This window comes from Coccinella septempunctata, chromosome 2, assembly GCF_907165205.1.
Source record: "Coccinella septempunctata chromosome 2, icCocSept1.1, whole genome shotgun sequence".
Taxonomy (NCBI): domain Eukaryota; kingdom Metazoa; phylum Arthropoda; class Insecta; order Coleoptera; family Coccinellidae; genus Coccinella; species Coccinella septempunctata.
This window is the reverse complement of record NC_058190.1, coordinates 34032995-34058864: the sequence shown is the minus strand read 5'-3', so window position 1 is coordinate 34058864 and position 25870 is coordinate 34032995. Positions and strand designations below refer to the sequence as shown.

The 25870-nt window shown below is 37.9% G+C and overlaps 1 long non-coding RNA gene across 1 annotated transcript in view; it reads left to right on the top strand.

Moving 5' to 3' along the window:
- The window catches only part of LOC123308195, a 58623-nt gene extending 34111 nt beyond the window's left edge, over positions 1 to 24512 (top strand). Inside the window, exon 3 of the long non-coding RNA XR_006537065.1 lies at positions 24164 to 24512. This is a non-coding gene — a long non-coding RNA (uncharacterized LOC123308195). The remainder of the gene's footprint in view (positions 1 to 24163) is intronic.
- Positions 24513 to 25870: the final 1358 nt, after the last annotated feature.

Sequence of the window (25870 nt, the reverse complement as noted above, 5' to 3'; positions counted from 1 at the left end):
CTAATAGATCTGAACTGAGAAGTCGGCGTAAATCATTTTTATGAGTTGGGAGTAGCCAAGACCCACCTCCATGCTTTATGATAATTGCTGCGACATGACATGTACCCGCGTTTCCTGAACACATGCAACTTTATCTCGGAACCGTCGGCAGAATGAGATCCCGGAAACTGATACTTATGTTTTAGCGCCAACGCAGACTTTTCTTCGAAACCACCTTTTTCTTCAGAGACTGAATGATCAGTCCATTCAATAAAATATCCATAGTGGAAAATATGGTTAAATTCACGCCAAAAAATTCTTTCTTCAGAGCGAAATTCCTGCCTGAAGTATCAGGGTAAATTTCGTATAATTTTTTGTGCTCTGCGCACCTATTTTCGTTTTTGTATTGGAGAGTTATGTTCCAGATCAGAAATCTCGTTGCTTTTTGTTGCGAGTAAAATTATTCTAAAAGGAAAGGAGATCTCCCAATCTCTTATACGATAGACTCTTCTAGAGTACGAGAGGCTGTTTTGTTCTTCAGAGAAGTAGCTACGAGGATGCACAGAAGTGTTGAAATGGTTGTATCATCAGGTGTTGAAGCAAGAAGACCGTACACGAAGACGTGTCAGAAGAACGAATACACTGCAAGTTCGCTACCTTGCTTCTGGATCTACTAGACCGCTTCACGTCTACAAGGTGAATTGCGGTTGCAGACCAATGGTTTGCAGCACATGGCAGGCCAATTATAATGTAAATTCATTGCCGCATCGAAATGTTGGACTTAATATGTACAAATTCTACACATAACTGGCAATCCAAGCTTATTTTTTTATTTTCAGTAATCTGCTGGTAATTTCTTCTGAATGTGCCACGAGTAAAATATACTCAAACAATGACAATAATAAGTGTGTCAATCTTCGGAAGGGCAATCACAATAGAGGTATAACCATTGGAGCACCCAAGGGTTGGCAAGTGGGCTAGGGTAAAACCGTATAAAACGCCTTCGGAACTACTTTCATCAACAATGCAGCAATCTGTGCCCCCCAGGACCTATATGTGTTACTAAAAACAGAATTATATGATTTTCACTGACATGAGTTGCTAAACCATCTTTAGTGTAGTGTAGTGAGAATCATTTAATCATGCTTTTAATCCAATTATGGATTTCCAACGAGTGTAGGTCTCATCAATTCAATAGAGGTATAAACAAAAATAAAATCGAAAAATCTAATAAACTCTCGTTTTCTTCAGGTGGAGCAGCATTCTATTTGCCATCCGTGCCAGGACAGAACAGAGGATATCACTGGTTGTCATGGGTGAGTTATTCTTGGTTGAAGTATACCGACCAAGTTCAACAGTACCTATCTAGTTGTCACAGTTCTGAAACAAGTGTTCTAAAGAATTTCTGAGAGGTGTTAGTGAGATGGTGACTAATTTATTGAACTGTGACATAACGCCCTTAGAACCAACAATTATAGGTATTAATCAACTCATAGCAAGTTTTTTTGAGAATTGGAGTGTACTTAACCAGTTTTCCCTGTCTTGCAGCCACAAGGTGAATACTATTCTCTAGGCAGACCATTAGGAGGATTCGTTTCCGGCTTTTCAATAACAAGGCGAGGTTTTCAAAATTCTTGCTCAGATAGAAAGATTTCATCTCACCAGGTTGCCCTTTTCTTGGTTTTTTCATATCACCCAGTTGACGGACACATCAGCTAAAAGCTTGTTCCAAAATTCTCCAATTCAGTGAAAGAACAATTTCTGGCAATCGACAGTTCGTGTAGTTGTAGCTCAGTATTGAGATGCAGCCCTAATGATGCATCATTTTCTCTCTACAGAACAGGCACAAGTTGTTCTGTTCCCAGAATTGAAAAAGCTAGGTCTACGTTCGACAGTAGGAGAAATTTGTTCAAGAGCTATCACACAATACTAAAACCCAGAATAAGACTCATGCTTGGTAATATCTTCTCTGTATTGTACTACGGTGTAGAATCCTGGACACCTACTGAAGCTATAATAAAAACTTGTGGTATTCGATATGTGGTTATTCAGTGTAATTTTGAAGATATCGTGAATGAAACATACAAAACAATGAAGTGCTCAGAAATTAAGGTAAAGACAATGAAGTGGTGGAAACTATGAAAATTCGAAAACTCCAATAAGAAAACAGGAGGGTGAAGGGAGGAGACCTGGAATTCTTCCGAGCAGCAGCCAACGAAGTAGATGTAGATGTACGAGGATGCATTGATATCTAATTAGCCTAGACCAGTTCCATGCATAAAAAATATTGTGTTGCCATAGCAACGATCAATAACTCATTAGAAGTGTCAGTGTGAAGTTTAAGGTCAAAAAAGTGAACCAGAGTTACGCAGTAAATTAAAAGAAAGAAGACGTCCGCGAAATTGTGAAAATCGAAAAATTGGAGAATCGAGCCATCATCAAGTATTTGTATTTAAAAGGGTTAAAGCAGATTTACGAAGATATGCTTAATACCCTTGATGATCAATGTCCTTCGTATGAGACCATGAAAAATTGGACTGCAAGCTTCAAGACAGGTATATTTTCCATTGAAGATGATGACCGATTGGGAAGGCTAGTTTCTGTGTCAGTTCCCGAAAATATCGATGCAGTTCATGACACGATATTATCAGACCGTCGAATTGGGCTAAAACGGATATCTGAAGCACTGAGTATTTCATAAGAACGAGTTCATCATATAGTTCACGTCAATTTGGGCATGAGAAAAATTGCTGCAAAATGGATCCCCAAATGTTAGAATGTTAACCAAAAGCGTGCAAGGGTAGAAGCATCGCGTTCGATCTGTGCTCGATTTGAAAACGATGTAGACTTCTTAAACCGAATTGTTAATATGAATGAGACTTCGGTACATTTCTACAATGCAGAAACAAAGCAACAATCGATGGAATGGCGACTCTCTGGTTCTCCAAGACCTAAGAAGTTTCGTGTCCAAAAATCTGCTGGAAAAGTTCTTGATTCAGTTTTTTGGTATTGCAATGGAGTAATCAGGATTGTTTTTTGGATAAAGGTAGAACAATTACCGGAGATTACTATTGGACATTGCTGACTACTCTACGGGAAAAAATTTAAGAGAAAAGACTTGGAAAGCTGTGCCAAGGTGTTTTGTTTTAGCAGGAGGACAACGCCCCTGCACATAAATCTCATGTTGTCATGCAAAAAATTCGTGATTTAGGGTTTGAATTACTAGAACACCCCCCTTATTCACTAGTTTTAGCTTCATCCGACTATCATCTCTTTCCTCAACTGAAAAAAGTTTAAAAGGTCGTAAATTTTCTTCCAACGAGGAGGTTATAAAAGCTGTGGAGGTCTGTTTTTTTTATTATTTGAAAGGTCTAGAGACGTTGCAGGTTCGCTCTAATAAATGTATCCTATTAAGAGGAGAATATGTTGGGTAATAAAATATTTTGTGATTGAAATTTTGTTTGGTTCTATAGTAGGCTAAGAATTTTTCAATATATCCTCGTAGGTTTCGAAGGGGATTGGAGTTGTTTTCGCCACTTTCTCGTCTATAGCTCGCCATTCACTCCTGATTAATTCTAATATCTCCGTAGCTTGTTGGTTAGAAGCGTCGGCTCAGTATTTCGCAACCGCAAGGTATTGAGTTCGATCCCGGGCTAGAGAAGGAATTTTCTAGTGCGGGCCACCATTCACTGTTGGGTTTAAATTAACAGTGCTGTGCCTAAGGTGGCGTAGGGACACAATAACAAAGCCTACACAGAACACAACTGATTCTCAGAACTCGTATAAGCTCACGGGGCTTCTGAGGGGTACTTCTGTACCTATGGAGAATCAGGATAATATGAGTATGAGTATCTGAGAATTCTGAAATGGCTTCAAGGAGATATCCTCATCGGTCCTGCAAATTTCTCGTTCGGAGCATTTTCTTCGTTGGCTAGCAATGGCGAGGCATTCCATCACCAGAAAATCTGTAGTTTCATTCTCCTCCCTCAGAATCACAGAAAGCTTCCGAGCCAATGAAAAAAGTTTGTGCTTCTTTCCAGCCTCTTCATTTGCTCTGATTCCCGAGGAATCAGGAACCAACGCTCAACAAACTCATACTCACACTCAACAGGATTTGGAGGTTTCCATTTCCTAAGCTTCTTTTCTACTCAGTATCGTAGTGAATGTTTTCGTGATGCTTCTTTTCTTTATCTCTCGTTACTGGGCATATTCGCCGAGAGGTCCAGGCTGACGATCTAAGGTTTCGGAGATGTCCAGAGCAACTGATCTCGTATCTACACATTGTTCAAATAGTATAAGACATTCGTCTTATATAGCTGGAGAGATCTATCTGTAACACTTCTAGTGTCACTAAGTATATTTTCATTGACCGATCGAAATATTATGGAAGAACGCGTTTCTTTCCGGAGAACAAATCTCCTGCGTTCTTTCCAGACTAGAAATAGAAAAACATTCCCTCATACTTCTGGCGATCCAACGATAAAACAAACGTATCTTTCACACCCTGCTTACCACGTCACCTAGCCGGAATTTTGATCGAGATTACCAGCGATCTGGCATTGTTTCGGTCGCGCGGTATTACTTTTAATTACGATGAAATACACGTCTACGTCACTCTGTCATCACTCTCGAATTTATGACGGACACGTCTCCTGCAACACGACAGGAAGATCAGATGATCGTCGAGGAAGCGGTGTTTTCTTCACGGCTCCGAATGGTTTGGAATTCATAAATATGTGTAACAAGTGACAAGTGACAGCGGGACGCGATTCAACTGTCGCCGAAAAAAGTGACTAATGGAAAATTATGTTAACGTGGCGTCCGCGGAGATTATTCGGTGACGTGATCTTATGATGGTTTGCGAGCCCCATATGACAACACTGATGAAGACATTGAAGTTTGAGATTCAGTCTAATAACTAACATAATATAATATATATGCCAATTTAATATACGAGGATATATTGAAAATTTCTTAGCCCACTGTAGAACCAAACAGAATTTCAATGTCAAAATATTTTATTACTCAACATATTCTCCTCTTAATTGGATACATTTATTATAGCGAACCTGCAATGTCTCTAGACCTTTAAAAAATTTTTTCTTCTTGCTCTGCAAACCAGACCTCCACAGCTTTTATTACCTCCTCGTTGGAAGAATATTTACGACATTTTAAACTTTTTTTCAGTTGAGGAAATAGATGATAGTCGGATGGAGCCGAGTCTGGTGAATAAGGGGGATGTTCTAGTAATTCAAACCCTTAGTCACGAATTTTTTGCATGGCAACATGAGATTTGTATGCGGCGTTGCCCTGCAAAAACAAAACACATTTGGATTGCTTTCCGCGTCTTTTCTCTTTAATTTCTTTTCGTGGAGTGGTCGGCAATGTCGGATAGTAATCTCCGGTTATTGTTCTACCCTAATCCAAAAAATCAATCATGATTACTCCATGGCAATCTGAAAACTGAAGCAAGCAGATTTTCGGACACGAAATTTTTAGGTCTTGTTGCTTTGTTTCTGGATCTCATCATAGTAACAATTCGGTTTAGGAAGTCTACATCGTTTTCAAATCGAGCACAGATCGAACGCGATGCTTCTACCCTTGCACGCTTTTGGTCAACATTCAAACATCTGGGGATCCATTTTGCAACAATTTTCCAAATGTCCAAATTGACGTGAACTATATGATAAACGCGTTCGTATGAAATATTCAGTGCTTCAGATATCCGTTTTAGCCCAAATCGACGGTCTGATAAAATCATGTCATGAACTGCATCGATATTTTCGGGGACTGACACAGAAACTGGTCTTCCCGATCGGTCACCATCTTCAATGGAAACTTTACCTCTTTTGATGCTTGCAGTCCAGTTTTTCACGGTCGCATACGAAGGACATTGATCACCAAGGGTATTAAGCATATCTTCGTAAATATGCTAACCTCTTAACCCTTTTGAATACTCCAATTTTTCGATTTTCACAATTTCGGTGGACATCTTCTTTCTTTAAATTTATTGCGTAACTCTGGTTTACTTTTTTGACCTCAAACTTCAAACTGACAGTTCTAATGAGTTATTGTTCGTTGCTATGGTAACGCAATATCTTTTTTATGCATGGAACTGGTCTAGGCTAAATACATCGTCGTACAGTACGATTCCCTAACTTAAACTAAATTCAGTCAAAGTCAAAGACAGTTTTGTTGTGAATATACTCTCACATTTGAGAATATGTTAAACAGCTTATCCTTAATTTGAGATATGTTGCCGGCGATATTTTTTTTTTCACCGGCCTCATAATAATAGCTCTGTTTAACGTACACAATAATGACTCCTTTTAATGGTACTAATTGATCGCAGAGTTCTTGCGACCAATTGCAGATAATTATTATTGCGGAAATTGAACAACTGGAGAGGTGAAAATGCAATTACACACCCCAAGGGGCTTAAGAAGAAACCTGACGAATCTTCACTGGTCTGGTAGCAGAAAGGGGTTTCCGTACAAGCTTCGTGTTTATCACCTCGCTGATAGAGAAGACACAAGGTACTCCACTCAATGTTGCTCAATATCACTCTGGTTTAATCATTAAATGATGTCACTAAAGATGGCAAGTGGTGTGATGAATGCGGCGGTTTAGGTTTTCGGAAATTTTTTCATTATTGTTTTGTCTAACAGAGTTTTGTTCCTTGCCCGTAAAGTGTCGCTAGTAGCTGGATCAAAAAACGCTTGACAAACCGGAGTCAGGCACCCTAACTCACACTCGGCCTTCTATGAATTGCTCGAATTGTTAAATCGGCCCCATAAAATGAATATCAACATTCCAATAAAAACATAAAAAATATTTAACAGGTCAAATTTGTTCAGGTATTGATAAAATCTTTTTTCATTCAAGAATACCCTATTTTAATTCAGAATGAGGTCGACAAAGAATCTTGTAATCAACTCGTTTATAATTGTAGCGATTTATGATTGAGATATAGCGAGCACGTTAGTGTTCGAGATCATTTATCGCTACATATAAACGAGTCGATTAGAAGATTTTTTTGTCGACCACATTTTGAATCGATATAGGGAATTCTTGAATGCAAAAAAGATTTTTATCAATATCTAAACAAATTTGACCAGTTAAATATTTTCTATGTTCATTCTGATTTTATGGGACTGATTTAACAATTCGAGAAATTCATAGACGGCCGAGCCGGTTGCCTGACTCCGGTTTGTCAGGCTTTTTTTGATCCAGTTGCTAGCGACACTTAACGGTCAAGGAGCAAAACTCTTCGTCTGTCAGTCACAACAATAATGATACTATCGTTGCCATGCGCTTCAGAAGTTTTCGAAAACTTAAAGTAATCCTATTAATGAACACTTTCATTGCATAACTAATTCAAAGGCAATCCTTATTTTCTAGGACTAATCTCAAATGGTCAGTATATCAAGTAGGTATATCCTGTATATTTATCAATATTTTCATGAAAATGGCTTATACTCATTGCCATCATAATATTAATTAATTCTTGGCCATTTTGTGCTATTTGTCAATCTGGACGGTGTTTAATATAATAATCTAAGAAGTAGGTACCACGGAACTAAATAAATGGGTAATTTTATCGAAATTTCAGTATGAGATCAATAACTTCAACCTTCTCGTCTTTTCTAGGGAAAACATTCGATTATTTAGAGATGAACCCAATTCAACCCTTACTCGAGGGTATAGACGAAGCGATAAAGTAGGAAATTTATAAGTCTGTCCTTTCTTCGACAAGTCAAAAGAACCAGACGTCTTCATTAAAAGTCTCTGGTGATTCCTTTAATAATTATAAATCTCGACTTATACGAGTCCTTCGAGGGCTAATCTTTCCCCTTAAGAAAAAACGACATCCCCGTCCAAAATCCCGTCCTGATATGTGGATACCTTCTAGCAAAGCCTCCCTTGGCCTCTCCCGTCTTATCCCTATGAATTTACGGCGACAAATTTCCAACATATAATGCCACGGGAGATTCGGGAACCCACAGTGTCACGCCTGCTTAGTAAAAAGGGGGCTGGGGGAGATCCTATCGTGACAGGGCATAGAGAGGAATGGAAAAATGAAATTTTATGTTGACAACCGAGAAGCAAATTTATTTCCTGTTGTCTTTCGGAGGTAACAGTGGGTGAAAAGGAATTCTTTTTGGTGTAAGCGTGGGCGTATTACAGATATATAATTCAGTCAGACCGAGGATCGTCGTGGTTCAACAACGATCAAATTTTTGGGGTTGGAAAAAGTTTCCCAAGATACTGAATTCCAAAACCAATTAATAAACTTAGAAACTGTATTATATGTTTATCACAAGGATGGGTTATTTTACCCCTACACCTGTGTCTCCATCTCAGTATCATAAAGATATTTATATAAATAGGCAATTTCTGACAAAATATAGAAAACAAGACTATTCCATGCATAATGAATAACCTATTTTTTCAAAGTATCATTAAACCCTAGTACTAAATATTAAAACCTACATAATATTTTCAATTATGGTATTGAAAACTATCTTATTTAAATTTTCACTAATTTTATCTTATCATTGATAACATTTTTTCCATCACATGTCTTTCCTTTTGTTTCAATAAAAAACTCAAAACGGTATAAAGTTGCATATAAGATAAGATACCTAAAAAATTAATAATCATAATCAGTATTGAAATATCCTAAGTAGAAAATTTTTCGAATGTACTATTTTTTTTCGAAAAAAAATTATATAATAAATTGTATAGAAGTGGCATGTAAAATGATTAATCAACAATTATAATTGAAATTATTAAAAGAGTATGCGTGAATTGTATGTACTCTGCGATTTGATGGATAAAACTCTATCGAGTATCGAAAACAAGTAGATACTGCACAGAAACATTTGAAAATTCCCTAGTGGCTAAACGTCGAACTAAGTAAACAAGTATGTTCAGAGCATGAGCTTTAAACGGTAGTTGGAATCGCGAATATTGATGTATTTATGTCAATAAATAAAGTATCATGAGTTTTTAAATATCTTTCCCTTTTTTTTTTTATTTCCTAATGAATAACAACCTTTATTTCCGTTATACAGGTGTAACTAAATAGGTGTAAAATATTTACGGAGGTGATTCCTCATCGAAAAAAGATAGGATCTTTCATATAAAGAAATTTCATTGGAGCATCCCTTGTTAAGATACAGCCCCTTAAAGGGGGTACATGCATGCGTTATGTCTGACATATTGAACATTTACTATGATTTCTACATGTTGTGTGTTTTGTTATTAATAAATTAACTACTAATTACTAATAACTAACTACAGATTAACAATAAATCCAGTTCGCATTTATGACGATGTCTCTCTGCAGTTTGCTGCGAACTGATTTATTTTGGGCAAAAAACCCAAGAGACATTTTTCCTTCAGAATGAAACAGGCTATCGGAAATAAATTTTCAAATGGTAAACAAATAATAAGACAAAAAGTTATTTTGGAAATAAATTTTAGGGGTTGCGTTTTCCACCACTTACAACCATGGGGTGAATCAAATAAATGACTAGCTAAGTTTTTTTTTGGTAGAAGAAAACATCAGATTAATTTCAATATTGTTACTGTATCTTAATAAGGGATGCTCCAATGAAATTTCTTTATATATGAAAGATCCTATCTTTTTTTCGATGAGGAATCACCCCCGTAAATGTTTTACACAAGTACTTATAATTTATATGTGTACAACTATTTCAGTTCTATATTTGGACAGTATTTGGTGAAACATTTGTACATTTTCAATTTGTAGTTACAAGTTTGCCCCTAGAGGAGAGACCCTTCCTATCAAAAGCAAGATTTTGACTATTATTTATTAATTCCCATACTGAAGGGATTTCAAGGAAGGAAAGAGATCATTCATCAAGATTTTGACGCGGAGATTTATTCAAAGTGCAATTGGGGAACAACTTATGTAATGAATCATTATTTCTTTTCAAGTCATCATCAAGTCCTCGAATCGGTTTAATAATAATAATAATAAAGTCTTTATTGAAACATACAAATGGAGCGAAGTCGAGCAAATTTGACTCCACTCAACCCCGCAAGATAAAGAGAAACAAAAATTCAAATAAAAGAAACAAAATTCATGACTAAACAGAAAAAAACATATATTGAGAGCAACAAACCGAAAGAATGAAAATATAACATTAGAAATTTTGAGCCCCCAACAATTGTCTCTTCAATGGTGAATGCTGTATGATTTACTTTTTCTTTCTCGTTTTTTGTGTTTTTCTTGCTCCAGATATAATTTTGAGATGGAAAGTGGAAAAAGAGATTTTATGTCAATGGAAATACCCTTCACTATTAATGGCTTATTCTGTCAGCACACTTGACATCATCCCACTACTCACTGGGGGGCAGTGTTTCCCTATACTAACAATTACATTTTTTATGGTTATTCAATAGCCTGTATCTTTTAAACCAAGTCTATTCGGAAAAAATGGTAAGGAAAAAAGTGTTTCTCTTGTCCTTAAGTATCTACTGTTGAAATATTTGTACGAGTCAAAGACTCACCCTGTATACTTGGTTCCCTACTTCATGCCAATCCTGCATAAATGAATAAAACCAAAGATTATAGTTACCTAACTCTATAATCTTTGAAATAAAACAGCCAAAGGCGATACTGAGTAAAGTGTGATGTGAATCATCAAAAAGTTTATATTTTTAGAATCTCTAATCTGCCCACTGCATGAATTTTCTACCAATACATTCGAAAGGGAGTATTGGAAACAAAGGACCCATTTCCGAACCGAATGTTTTTTCAACATCGTAGAAAAATTCGCCGAACCAATTTGCATCCGCCCTACGTTTCAAGAATTCAACCCCTGTCAAAAATGACTGGTACTGTCAGGAAACAACGTCCAATTTTTGCGGGTGTCTTTTCCCCTCCCCCAGTCAGAACTAACCTGTCTCTGCGGCCCCCGCTGCGTGTTTTCTATGATTGACACCGCATCCCCTGCGCGGCGTTAGACAATAGGTCCATCGTCAACTCTCACGCATGGATAACCCTCTATTCCGAACGATGGTGTTTCCATTTTCCGTTTCTACTTCTCACGGGCTCCCACTGGAAATAATTACGTTCTCCACAGACCGGATAATGTTTCGGGCATTGTTAGGAAAAGCCTCGCTAGTCGGTTGAGGAAATACGCGCAAGTGTCCTTGTTTTGGCTGCTTGCAGTCCTTCCGGTCGGAATTAATTCGAAATGAATGAGTCTGAGGTCTGAAGAGATGGCGAATTATATCCCCGATCAATCTAGTTTGGAAAATTTCGAAGAAATGGTCGGCTCGTGAATATTCATCATGGGCCGGCAAAAAATTCATGTAATTTATAAACCACCTTGAATTTTGGATTGATGTGGCCGATATTTGATGAAAATACATAATTGCACTCGAAACAGATTAAGAGGAGAAGATACTTTTTAGTGGTCATTTTAGGTTCTCCTACTGCAAAGCTTCGATACGTGCTAGGAATATTCACATGCAGTTCGCATCACTCTGTGGAGAAGATATTAGTTTGATAATCTCATAATAATAATTGATTGCAATCAGAAACATACGGGGATATATTGAAAAATTCTTAGCCTACCATAGAACCAAAGAAAATTTCACTGTCAAAATTTTTTATTACTCACCTCTTAATTTATTACAGCGAATCTGCAACATCTCAAGACCTTTCAAAAAAAATGTTTCTTCTTCCTCTGCAAACCAGACCTTAACAGCTTTTATTACCTCCTCGTTGGAAAAAAAATTTACGACCTTTTAAACTTTGTTTCAGTTGGGGAAAAAGATGATAGTCCGATGGAGCCAAATCTGGTGAATAAGGGGAGTGTTCTATACTCCATTCACTTTTATTTTAGCAGTCGGTTGGCCATGGAAATTTGACACATTTCACTCTGTATAGTACGAAAATGTGGGGTTGTGACGCTTGTCAAAACATTTTTGGGTTTTTAATCAACGCTATGTTGCCCGTTCTACGTAAAAGTTTCTGTTATTACGTATTTTATCACAATGTCGAATCTCTTCGGAAAATATGTGACGAACATAATTGAAGTTTATACAAAACTGATTGAAGGCATACCAAATCCAGTTATTTACATGGAAAATACAAGAGATCAGTAGATATAATATCATAATATGCACTTGCACTAGCTTAAGGAGAGTTAATGTTCGTTATCTTCTTTGGCTAAAGTTTGAATACGTTACATCAGTTGTAGATTTCAAAAATATTAACCCGAAGATGAAATGCATATGATGCAGTGGTTGGGAATGGGTATCTCCCGAAGGAATTAACAGATGATTACAAGAATGTAGAATTCTTGAACAAAAATCATTTTGCATCAATATAAGTGAAAGGAATTAAAGGAAGTTTCAAGTCAAGATGAACTTCACCTTTGAACAAAAATTTCGCACGAATGCCAGCAAATTTTTGGACACGAAACTTCTTAGGTCTTGGAGAACCAGAGTGTTGCCATTCCATCGATTGTTGCTTTGTTTCTGGATCTTAGAAATGTACCCAAGTCACATCCATAGTAACAATTCGGTTTAAGAAGTCTACATCGTTTTCAAATCGAGCACAGATCGAACGCGATGCTTCCACCCTTGTACTCTGTTGGTCAACATTCAAAAATTTGGGGATCCATTTTGCAGCAATTTTTCTCATGTCCAAATTGACGTGAACTATTTGATGAATGCTTTCGTATGAAATATTCAGTGCTTCAGATATCCGTTTTAGCCCAATTCGACGGTCTGATAAAATCATGTCATGAACTGCATCGATATTTTCGAGGACTGACACAGAAACTGGCCTTCCCGATCGGTCATCATCTTCAATGGAAAATTTACCTCTTTTGAAGCTTGCAGTCCAATTTTTCACGGTCGCATACGAAGGACATTGATCACCAATGGTATTAAGCATATCTTCGTGAATCTGCTTACCTCTTAACCCTTTTGAATACAGGTACTTGATGATGGCTCGATACCCAATTTTTCGATTTTCACAATTTCGGTGGACATTTTCTTTCTTTCAATTCATTGCGTAACTCTGGTGTACTTCTTTGACCTCAAACTTCACACTGGTACTTCTAATGAGTTATTGTTCGTTGCTATGGTAACGCAATATTTATTTTATGCATGGAACTGCTCTAGGCTAACTAGATACATCCTCGTATTTAAAAAGTTGTAAGTAAAAAGGGATAAATGGAGGTCTTCTAACGTCCTGGGTACATACGAATCCCAAAATTATCATATTCATGAATGGAATGTCACTATGATACTCTTGAATACTTATCATAGAACCGTGTACCTCAGTCGAAATTTCCCCGAAATAACCCACCCTCCTATATCATTAGGTTGTTCAGCATTTCCTCCAAATTCCCAGTCCTCGCAAACCTCAACGTCAATCATACTATACACGCTCCACCGCCTCGTGCTAATACTTGCCACGCACCGTGTAATTGGCCCCCGAAATACAACTCTTGCATCTTAGGGGCACGAAAAACAGCTTATCGTTTCATGCGGAATCCAAAAGTCATAATTAGCCGCCTTGAGAGCCCCCGATCCCGGACTCCCTCGGGAACGAAGCGAGCTCACGCTAATTGCTATTATAAGCAATCACTGGAAGGAGAGGGACACGGTTTTTCTATTTGGCTGCGGGGGTATTGAATGTTGCTCTCATAATCATATGGCTGTTATTTTTCACTTTCCTCTCCTCTTACCGACGTTGGAAAGAAGAGGCCAGTTGTCCCTGGAGAGATATAGCGTTTCGAGATTGATGGCATTGTTCTTCATCATTCTGTTCACCCTCTTCCTTCATAACCAAGGAGTGCTCCCAAAATTTCAGAGATTCCGCAAATCCTGTTCAGATATATTTTTTGCTACAGAGCTTCGTTATAAAGTGCATGATGATGATAGTTATAGAATTCAATTCTTGTCTGCATGTCGTTAAAACTTCCATTGCATGATGATGATTGAAGGGGCAAAACAGTAATTAAACTGGCTATGTGTATATCGAAACAATAATAATAATAATAAAATAACACTTCATTTCCATATAATATATATAATGTCAACAGTACATTGTATAGAAAGAGAAAAGATTCTATTCTAATGAAGAATCGATCAAAAATGCTTTTAGCCTTTTGTTTAATAAAAGTTTGTTATTTGAGCTTTTAATATCAATACTCAATTCATTATGAACCTTCATACTTAAAAACATTGATGAGTGTCGGCTTATCCTATACCTGACCGCAGGAATAATAAAATTAATATAACGATAACTAATAATATTATGGTTACGTGTAATATATTGATGAAAGTCACTTTTTCTATTGAATGAACTTTTATAGGTATACACTGAAGTAGACAGTTCTAAAATAAACAAAGATGGTAGAGTTAGTATCCTTAAGGATCGTAAGAATGTTCTGCACGGACTCTCCTTGATTAATTCCTGCTAAGCATCTCATCACCCTCTTCTGATCAATGAACACATCTTTGGAACCGGAAGATGCACCCCAGATGGCAACACAACACCTTAGCCACGATGAAACCTGTGCATGGTACAACGAAATGAGCTGTTCCATGGTTAAGACATCTTTCGAGTTTCTAAGCAGGAAGCAAACCGAGCTCAGTCTCTGCTTAATGCCGCCCACAGACTTCGTTCTTTTCCATCCGTTCGAATCGCCGCGATTCGAACCGTCGTTCCAAAAGTGCCAAAAACCGATGTGTGTGCTGAAAAACCGTCGTCCCGAATCGTCGGTTTTTGGCGTTTTTGGAACGACGGTTCGAATCGCGGCGATTCGAACGGATGGAAAAGAACGAAGACTGTGGGCGGCATAATGCCCACGATGGATCAGAAGACAGCTAACAAAAAATTTATTACGGATTTAATCGATTTGTACAGGCAATGTACAGGATTTTTTCAATTTTTATCCGACACAGTAACCGCGGCCGCCCCTGCTGAAAAATCTGACGTACAGATCCGAAAACGACTGAAAAATAACTGAGAGGATTTACCGAAGTGTGTGGGCAAAACAGGACGGCGATCAGAATCGTCGGTTCGAATCGCGGCGATACGAACGGATGGAAAAGAACGAAGTCTGTGGCCGGCTTAAGATTCTCACAGTGACACTTCCAATTGAGATGTTCATCTACGTCTATACCAAGGAACCGCATAACAAAGGACAAGAATTTTTTCAACTACTAAATGGTGACAATTGTTCAAAATCCAATTACTTTATCAGGAAAGAAATAAAAATATTTTTTTTAGGTTTCCACAATAACCGTGGCGATGTTTCTCAGAAGTTGCCTTCTGCTTCTTCAGGCCAAAGTAGTATAGAAAACCACTCTTCATCTTCTTCTTCTACTTGCGGTGCCCCACCGGGAACTGAGGTCGCTTGTAGTTGGTTGGAGAGACTCAAACCCTGAGACAAGTGTTTCTAGGTGTGTCATCCTTGAGTCTTCAAGGTCGCTGCAGATGAACAGACTACGTTCAACCGTTTCATCAGTGCTCCTGCACCAGCGGCACAGGGAACAGCCGGTCAGTCTCATTCTGTTCAAGTTTTTATTGAACAAATAGCCAGTCTTTGCTCCAGTCACCAGACTCAGCCGTTTCCTCTGAAGAGCCAGGAGTTTTTTGACCTCAGGCACAGAGGACGGTCTCTCAATGAGAAGCCTCGAATGCCTGAGACCACTTCTCGTACTCTAGTCAGAGGAAAATTTCCTGTCTAGCTACCTATTAAAGAAGTTCTTGACAGATGTACGACAGATGGGCAGTGCCCGTACCAACAAAAGCTGAGCGGCCTCCCCGCTAAGCAAGTATGTCTGCCTTCTCGTTTCCCAGAAGTCTCGCGTGCGCCAGACACCAGATAGCTTTCACAATGTTACCAGAGCCCAGCTCTTGCAGAGCCTCCCTGCATTCCTCTACTAAGTGTGAGTTAACCCTTTCCCCAAAAAGGGATTCCAGGGTTCCCTGACAGAATACAGTTCAGCCTACATTATAGAACAATCCTTCCCTAGGGGTATGGACAGCTTGAAACGAGGTCCCACAATTTCCACTCCACTCCTTGTGGGCATCATGAAGCCAACGGTGAACCAAGTAGGACTGTCAGGCACAAGAAGCCTGTTTGGTGTAGACCATAGATCTCCATCAGGAACAATTACCCTGTAGGGTTCGGCGAAGTAGAAGCTGGTGCCCGTACGATCCCCTCTATGGAAAAGGGATGCTTTGGAATCCTCCATCATTTTGAGAGCCCTCGCGTGCCCACCGAACATTTCCATTTCACCTCATTGTCCCTGTCCCTAAACTCTAAGAGTTGTCTTCCTTGCCACCTCTGTAACTACAGGGTGTGAAGGAGGTGAACCCAGCAGACACTCCCTGGCTGCCGTAGGGGTGGATCTCAGAGCCCCTCTAATGGTTAGGCATGCTTTCCTCTGAGATCTAGTCATAATGATGCATCTACAGTTGTTCCCCATGTAAGTCCACCACACCAGAGATGCGTAGGTACAGATAGGATTCACCACTGCGGTGTACAAGCAGTCCATCATCTGTGGTTTGAAGCCCCATCCTTTACAAAGTACTCCACTAGTAGACCAAAAAATTACATTAGCCTTGCTCGATTGAGTCTCAATGTGTTTGTTCCACAGTAGTTTGTGGTCCAGTGTCACACCGAGATATCGGACTTGCTTGGTAGAGTTAGCCTAATTCCAAACAAGCTAGGAAGCTTTATGTTGCTTTGCACCATCCTCCTAGTAAAAAGAACCATCTCCGTTTTAGCAGGATTAATCAAAAGTTCGTTCTCTAAGCACCATCGTTCAATCATATGCAGAACATTCTGCATCAGATCGAAGATGGGAAGATGACTCTGATTACCTTACCTCTAAGCAGTAGGACAATGTCATCCGCATAAGCCAACGAAAAAAAAACCACTCTACATCTGATACAATAATCAAAACAACTACAGCAAAGATTAAACATTTAGAAAGTTAAAAAATCTTGTCACTCAAAGATAGCAAAAAAGCATCAGTTATCTAATCAACGAACGGAGAAACAGTCCGGTTCTGAGATAAGTGATATTCCTTTGCTATTTTTGAGTGACGAGATTCTCTTACTTTTTCAATGTTTAATGTTTGCTGCAGTTGTTTTGATTTTTGTATCAAATATGGAGTGGTTTCTCGTTGTTGTGGCCTACTTTTATTGTTATTCTTACTGTTTGTATCCCAAATCGATCAATAAATGATTAAATAAAAAAAATCACTTGCATATTATTATAAATTTCCAAGTAAGCTCAATGAGTAGGTATTATGGGACATTATGTCTTATTATTTGCATAAATATCATAATGGTTTTCGCAATCGACCATGTATAACTGAAAAAATATACTTTCGAGTCGGATGAATGGAGACCTTTGGTCGCCTTTGGATACAGCGGAGTAGGCGTTATAACAGCCGAAACAACAGTGTATTAAGAAAAACTCAGAAGCAAGAAGGAAGTCCCCACATGTCATAACTCATAAAATTGTAATAATCTCAGCTATTCGCTGCTGTCACAAATATGGAGATAAATTTTAATGCAGCCGTAAAGCCATTCCGGCAGCGCACATATCACAAAATCAAAAAAGTAACAAGGTGGAAGAATTTCAATTTATTTTCCATCACCTCTGGAAAAAAACTCGTTTCCGAAAATCTGGCCCTTGGGAGATGTGACTCTGGAAAACACTATAAATCAAATAAATGTGATAATACATGCAAACTTCCAGCACGTCCTCGAGTATATCAGCCGGGGATGTTCTTCTTATAAGAGGACGTAATGTATGCATACGGGTGCTCGCCCTCCAAGTTTCGTTTCCAAAACAGTCGTGCAGCCGAGATCGAATGGGAATATTCAAATTTCGGAGGATCCGCGTCATAATTCATCCGGTCCGACGAATTCGTTTTTCGGAAGCGATTTTTGGTGGAGTGCGAGGATACCATTGTTGACAAGAGGCATGTTTGCTTCATTCGAAGCGGCTACAGTCTGGATCGAGATATCTATGATGCCAAGGAATTTTTTATAACACGTATCCGATGGTCGCCAAGTTCTTGAAAATTATGTCGAAAATAAAGCCAAGATCAAGACAAGAAGTAATTTCAGAATTTCAAGACAAGAAATTTCATGTCAATACCTACTATGATTTCTTGTCAAGAAAACAAGTAATCTTGAAATATCTTGTTTAACCATGAATACGTCAAAACGTATTTATTTGTGAGAAAGATTTTTTGCTAGAAGAATGAAAATGTAAAATAATGAATGTGATAATTTTGTTGAAACTCCAATTGGAATCCAGATTTGCAATATTTACTTTCAGGCATACCCTTTTTTGATGTTTACATCTTGCCGTTGGTAAGTACCAACGGCAAGATCCTCCTGAATTTCGAAAGAATAACAGAATTTTCTTCTCTCACTATAACCTACCTTGATCTTGATTTGGTGAATACTGCTGCTTTTTCATTTTAATGCCGCTTTCGCAGCTGCGGTTTCAGATTCAGATTTATCATTTCCTCTCGCATTAGTAGTAGTTGGGAAGCCGAAGAAGGAAATTCGGGATTTACTGGAGCGTGTCAGATTAACATAAGGGGACATACCTTGGACCCTGTAGAGTACCTCTACCAAAAATTAGACCTGTACATAGGGGGAATTGTCTTGGACAGCCTGTCAGAATAGTACAAAAAAACGATCATTGTACACACTCGAGCGTGTCAAATTAAGATATATGTGGTTAATTACATGTTGAAAAGTATATATTCTCTTAATCTTACAATTTAAGCGTGTCGAAAATGTGTGGGAGGGCGCCAGAGTTGCAAAAAAAAACTTCACGTGTACATTCTCGAGCGCGATGGCGTTTTTTCTTATATTGAAGCTAATGATTCAAAAAAAACGGAAAAGATATAATCTGTCAGTTTTGGCAAGCCGAAACAATAAAAATTGGCCATTAAGGTCACAAGAATCAGTTTTTTTGAATTATCTCCTCCCCTGGGCTTCAATTCTTTTTCGCATTCATTATAAAAGTTGTAGAGCATAACATTTTCTACAAATTTTGTCCTGAGCAATTTTTCCTATGTTAAAACGTTCTTGAGATATATGGCGATTAATGCGATACATGCTGAAGCGAAAATTCACTCGTTGGAAAATAGTTATTTTCCTATCAAGTGCGGAAAGTGATACTTGTTCGGGTAACTGCCGTTACCCGAACGATGCGAAGCAGAGTTGCGTGCGGGAAAGAAATAGCAGGTGTTTTTCCCGCACTTTTTGGGAAAGTGACTCTTTGCAACTTCAAATGCGTGCGGGAAAAAGGTTGAACGCGCACACTTGTAGAAAATAGTACATTCTAAGGTTCAGTCAAATACTAATTTCGAAATTGTCATCATAGAAATACCTTGTCATTTTGACAATTGGATGAATGTAGATCAGACTGGGATTCTAAATTGACCTTGCCCTTTCTCATGTGTGGCTAAGGAGCTCGCCCTTATCGCTCTATAACTCGAAAACGGTTAAAAGTATGTATGTAAAATGGCTTCAGACAAAAGTTGTGTAGAATTTTATTATCTACAACTTTCATTATGAATACAAAAACGATTAGAGGTACAGGCAGGGAAATATTGTGTAAGATTAAAAAAACCCCCCCTGATTAGTGTCAACACGTCTTCAACACCGAGATTAACCATCTGTATGAAAATCTCACACGCTCGAGTATGTACAAGTAACGTTTTTTTTTTACATTTTCAAAGGACCGCTGTGATCTTGCGTCACGTCCAAATTGTCAGTCCCTTGGAAAGTAGCTTCCTTTGGGTCCATTTAACATATCCTCCAAAAATCTGACAAGCTGGAAACAATTTTTTTTTTAACATTTTCAGCTCTTCCGTACGGCCAGCCCCACCGCGCAAACTGTCATTATCAAAGACACATAGGGCATATTGTATCTTAATCTGACACGCTCGAGTATGTACACCTGACGATTTTTTTTACATCTTTGAGACCTTGCAGACGCTTTCCTCACTGCTGAAAGTGCATACATCAAAGAACCTTTTTTTCTTTCTACCATCTAATCTTCAAAATCCACTAGGTCTCCACGACGCTCGAGTAAATCCCGATTAAGCATCGTCGGCTCCCCAACTATAGAAGTCGCTTTTGTTTCAGTAATCATTTTATATTTTTACTAAAACTCGTTTTTCTCTATCGCTCGTTAGTGAATATTCTAAGTCAGAATTGGGGACAAATGGCTTACAAGACGTTCTGTTTACTGAAAAGTCAATGGTAAATTAAGACTACCGCTTTGTGATAATCAAGAGTAGGTATAAAAAGAAATTGGAATTCAGTTAATAGCCGATTGGACGGGTGCTGACGTGGAACTGGAAAAGTAAAATTCAATTGACAGAAATGGGCACGTTAGCAGTGGCGTATCGATAGACAATAGAAATAGGTAAAGTTTAAAAGAATATCATTTAAAATAACTTCAACTTTTGTGCCAAAACGTTGTTATTATTTGAATTGCACTACATATTACATATAAAAAAACGTTATCAAACTTACGTTTTTCATATGTACACCGTTGTAAACAGGCTTCCAAGACCTTTCAAATGAAGTATCAGTCAACTATTCAATTTTGAGTGGTTTGAGTGGCCCCCTATTAGAGGGTTGCTCGTTCAAGCTTCAAAAGATGTCCCCCAAACAAAATCATTCGACGTATTTCGGGAAATCTTTCAAATCACTATGGGATAAGATGCCTCAGATGGAACACCCTATAAATAAAGATATGTCATAAACTTGAACATTCCAACTGCAATTATATTTAGTTCACTTCTAGGCTATCCATGCTCTTGTAACACTTCTATGCCTTCGAGAATTTTGCAACAAATACACTAAAGCTCATTTCCATATGTCAGCAAACGCTAAAAAATTAAAAAATATAACCATTCCCTTGCTGCTCAGATGTGACGAAAATTTTTTGGGGTCTGTCGACAAGTTCGGATTGTAGGAATTCTTACAGTGATTTATTGTGGCCAATTATATTGTAGAGTCGAGTAGGTGATGTTACGTTTCGGGTGGGTGGAAAATAGGGGTATGATATCAGAGGGGTACCTGAAGGATTTTTGGAAGAGTTACTTCAAAATATCATAAAGGAATCCTTGTGAATTTTTTCTCATAAAGATATGTAAGTAATATAAGTCTCACAAAATTAACAATTCGTTATGCAAGGATGAAGAGTTGACATTTCTTTCTTCTCTTAATTTTTCGATTTAACTCTTATATCATCTGTTATCATCTCTATATCTTTCAAATTCTTGCATTATACATATATGAATAATGGATTTTTAACACAATTAATTTATCTCTCAATCGTCAAAAAACCAAAACCTTAGCTACTCGAAAATTTTGATGCTTACTTATATAAATTTTGATGCATACTTATATAAATTTTGATGCATACCTTTATACACACACTATTCAAAAACCTCTTCCAAGATTTGGTTCTCCTAACTGAAAGAATTCGAAACTAATACAAGAATTTGTGTTTTTCTATAAGCAGATAATGAAAATATAATAACATTGAATTTTGAACAAATCTGGACCATATCAGAACATATTTGAACAAAGTTCTCTCGGATTAAATCATTAATTAAATTAACTCATTATACGGTTTCATCAGTTATATTTCTTCAATTTCCCAAAAGAATCGTTATATTCAAGTCTGTCTCATAAGAGCTATATTATTGTACCACGAACACGACACAACCAAGTTGAATTCGAAAGTTATAGATTATTATAATTCCGACTTATATCTCGGGATCTCGAGATCCGGACTTATAAGTCAGGAATAGAAAATAAAATAAATCCTTGTAGGCCGGGCGCCGTGGACAAAAAAGTGGTAGAAGTAGGTCCTAAAAATTTGCAGGAAGCTGAATTTTTGGTATGTTGTTAGGACATGTTTTAGTAGTATTATACCAATTTGGCAACTTTGAAATCACCTGGGAAATTTTCTGGCAGCCAAAAACCTAAGAAATTTTCGAACTTGTTTCAGTTTTCTGCTCATAACTTGCGAACACTTAGTTTTTTCATGAAAAATCGCCAATTGGCCAATTGCATCATTTTAGGTCTAGTAGGTATATCCCGGGATATTTAACTTCATATATTGTTTTTTCTTCCAAAAATTTCGAAATTTTCGTCATTTTTGGGCTAGAATGTTGGCACTAATGCTGACACCACGAGAAGAGGCATGACGATAAAAGTTGAAGAGTATTTATTTATCTTTCATATAAGCATAAAACGAAGTCTGTAGGTCCAATAGATCTTGAGTTATCTCAAAAAGATGGAAAATGGGGAAGACAGGATTTGTTTTGTTCGCCAGTTTTTAGCTTTTACTAGACCAGCTCCATGCATAAAAAAATATTGCGTTATCAAATCAACGATTAATAACTCATTGGAAGTGTCAGTGTGAAGTTTGAGGTCAAAAAACTAAACCAGAGTTACGCAATGAATTAAAAGAAATAAGATGTCCACGGAAATTGTGAAAATCGAAAAATTGGAGTACCGAGCCATCATACCTGTATTTAAAAGGATTAACAAATAAGCAGATTTATGAAGATATGCTCAATACCCTTGGTGATCAATGTCCTTCGGATACGACTGAGAAAAATTGGACTGCAAGCTTCAAAAGAGGTAAATTTTCATTGGAGATGATGACCGATCGGGAAGTGCAGTTTCTGTGTCAGTCCCCGAAAATATCGCTGCAGTTCATGACATGATTTTATCAGACCGTCGAATTGGGCTAAAACGGATATCTGAAGCACTGAATATTTCATAAGAACGCGTTCATCATATAGTTCACGTCAATGTGGACATGAGAAAAATTGCTGCAAAATGGATCCCCAAATGTTTGAATGTTGACCAAAAGCGTGCAAGGGTAGGAGCATCGCGTTCGATCTGTGCTCGATTTGAAAACGATGTAGACTTCCTAAACCGAATTGTTACTATAGATGAGAGACTTGGGTACATTTCTACGATCTAGAAACAAAGCAACAATCGATGGAATGGCGACATTCTGGTTCCCCAAGACCTAAGAAGTTTCGTATCAAAAAATCTGCTGGAAAAGTTCTTGCTTCATTTTTTTGGGATTGCCATGGAGTAATCATGATTGATTTTTTGGATAAAGGTAGAACAATGACCGGAGATTACTATTCGACATTACTGACCACTCTACGGGAAAAAATTAAAGAGAAAAAAAGCGGAAAGCTATCCAAAATTGTTCTGTTTTTGTAGGACAACGCCCCTGCACACAAATCTCATGTTACCATGCAAAAAATTTGTGATTTAGGGTTTGAAATACTGGAACACCCCTCTTAACCAGATTTGGCGCCATCTGACTATATCATCTCTTTCCTCAACTGAAAAAAAAGTTTAAAGGACGTAGATTTTCTTCCAACGAGGAGGTAATGAAAGCTGTGAAGGTTTGTTTTGCAGAGCAAGAAGAAACATTTTTTTTGAAAGGTCTGGAGATGTTGCAGGTTCGATGTAATAAATGTATCCCATAAAGAGAAGAATATGTTGAGTAAAAAAATATTTTGTCATTGACATTCTATAATAGGCTCGTGATTTAGGGTTTAAATTACTAGAACACCCCCCCTTATTTACCAGATTTGGCTCCATCCGACTATAATCTATTTCCTCAACTCAAAAAAAGTTTAAAAAGTCGTAAATTTTCGTCCAACGAGGAGGTAATAGAAGCTGTGGAGGTCTGGTAAGCAGAGCAAGTTTTTTTGAAAGGTCTAGGGACGTTGCAGTTTGGCTGTAATAAATATATCCAATTAAGAGGAGAATTTGTTGAGTAATAAAATAGTTTGACATTGAAATTTTGTTTGGTTCTATAGTAGGCTAAGAATTTTTCAATACATATATCCTCGTACCTAACTTGTGACTAGTTTTTTTTTTTCAAAAACTCTTACCCTTATACGCCGTCGTACATAAGTCCATCGTTCGATATCCAGAAATTCCCGAAAATACCCCAACGTTTCCGATCACTAAACAGCTAGAGTGAGCAGCTCACTCCTACATGCCTATCCAACTGGGAAGGAACCCAAGCAATTCATTTTGCGTGGATTAATCACGACGAATATTTATTCTTTCCAGATTCCACCCTGTTCCAGTAACCGAATGCAAGGCAAGGAGAAGTAGAATCGTTGGGGATGGAGCCCGGCCCGGGAGAGAGAGAGCGGGGCCAGGCAATATCCGCATTCCAGAAGAAGGAATCCCGCGTTGACAGCTCCTGATATTGCAGAGCCGGGGTGTCTGATAACGACTCCGCTCCAGGAATGTCGTTAGCTTTCCAAAAATAACATTTAGACAGCGTTATTTATGGGACCGGGAACGCCGCGCGGCCGTGGGGTTGGGGGACCGCTCTCCCTCGCCCCTTCTTCCCGCCCTACCCCTGCAATATCGGAATACTATCGTGTAATTTTCATTACCGCTGGATGCTGGATCCGTGTCAAAATCCCCTTGTCTGGTACGTGATTAAAATTGTTTTCAATGTTTCGCTCGCGCTTGTGTGCGCGGAGGGGTGGGGGTAGGGGTGTAGGTCGCGGATCAATTTGTTTTTAACCTTTTGGTCGATGGGTTGAGAGTAAAAGTTATTTTCAAGTCGCTCGGTTATTGATGGGGAAAATATCGCCGAGAAATGATTGCCAAAGTCCAGTTACAGTTGGAGAATTACAGGGTGTCCTCACTACGTTCTCAGGGGTGAATTAAATATACAGGGTGGGTCTTTGACGCGTACAAATATTTTAACAGTAGATTCTTGAGGTCTAAAGAATCACTTTTCTCCTATAAATTTTTTTCCGATTCAGCCCTGATAAAAAGATATAGCCATTTTAAGTTTTCATAATGAGCTGTGCCACCCCTGAAAAAACAAAATTACCTGCAGAATATCTATAGCTAAATCTGCTACACTACACATCTGTGGATCTCTCAAACATATATCAGGAATATTATTTCTCATGATGTGAATATAAAAAAAATATTGTAAGATTCTGAATTCAACATATCATAAATACAATGGGAAATTTGTGCCATTCAAACAAAAAACAGATCTTTCATCAGTTTTTTCCGCTCTTCTCAAATTTCTATTTGAATTTATTTTATCTCATATACCGTGTGATATTTCTCACCTGACAAGTAAATTGAAATTTTTGAATACGGGCCTGCCATTTTTTTTACCTTTTTTTGTGCTGACGATGAATGCCTATAGCAACAAGTTTGTGAAATATCAGCCAAAATTTTAGCATATTAACGAAGACATGGGAGTTTATAGATTCAGCATTTTTTCATAAATCACCCTATATCTCTTAAACGAATACCCTTATGGGACATTTGAAATCCAAATTCTCATTCAGGTCATTGAGGTCCTCTATCTCCAATCAGCCGTTGTCCCTTACGTCACCTGTCCCCCTGTATAAATTATTGAGCATGTGAAACACTTACAAGTGAAGTGTTCTACCAACGCCCGCTTGGTTTTGTGTTTAGTAAAGCCACAAGATGAACAACTAACCATTTTGAAATATGTTTTTCTTTACAACTTAAACAATGAAAACAAATGTTGATAGAGAACATAGATCTAATATCGAATTGATCGATTTAGGTCTATATGAAGAAAAACCATAGACATAACCTATTATTATGTCATTAAACACATGACTCATGAGTCACACAAGGTACTCTAATATGGCCGTTTCCCTTCGCAAGGTTTTTCAAAGGAAAAGCCCAGCATGCTTCTTCATGGTATTGTATACGAGGATGCATTAATATCTAGTTAGCCTAGACGAGTTCCATGCATAAAAAAAT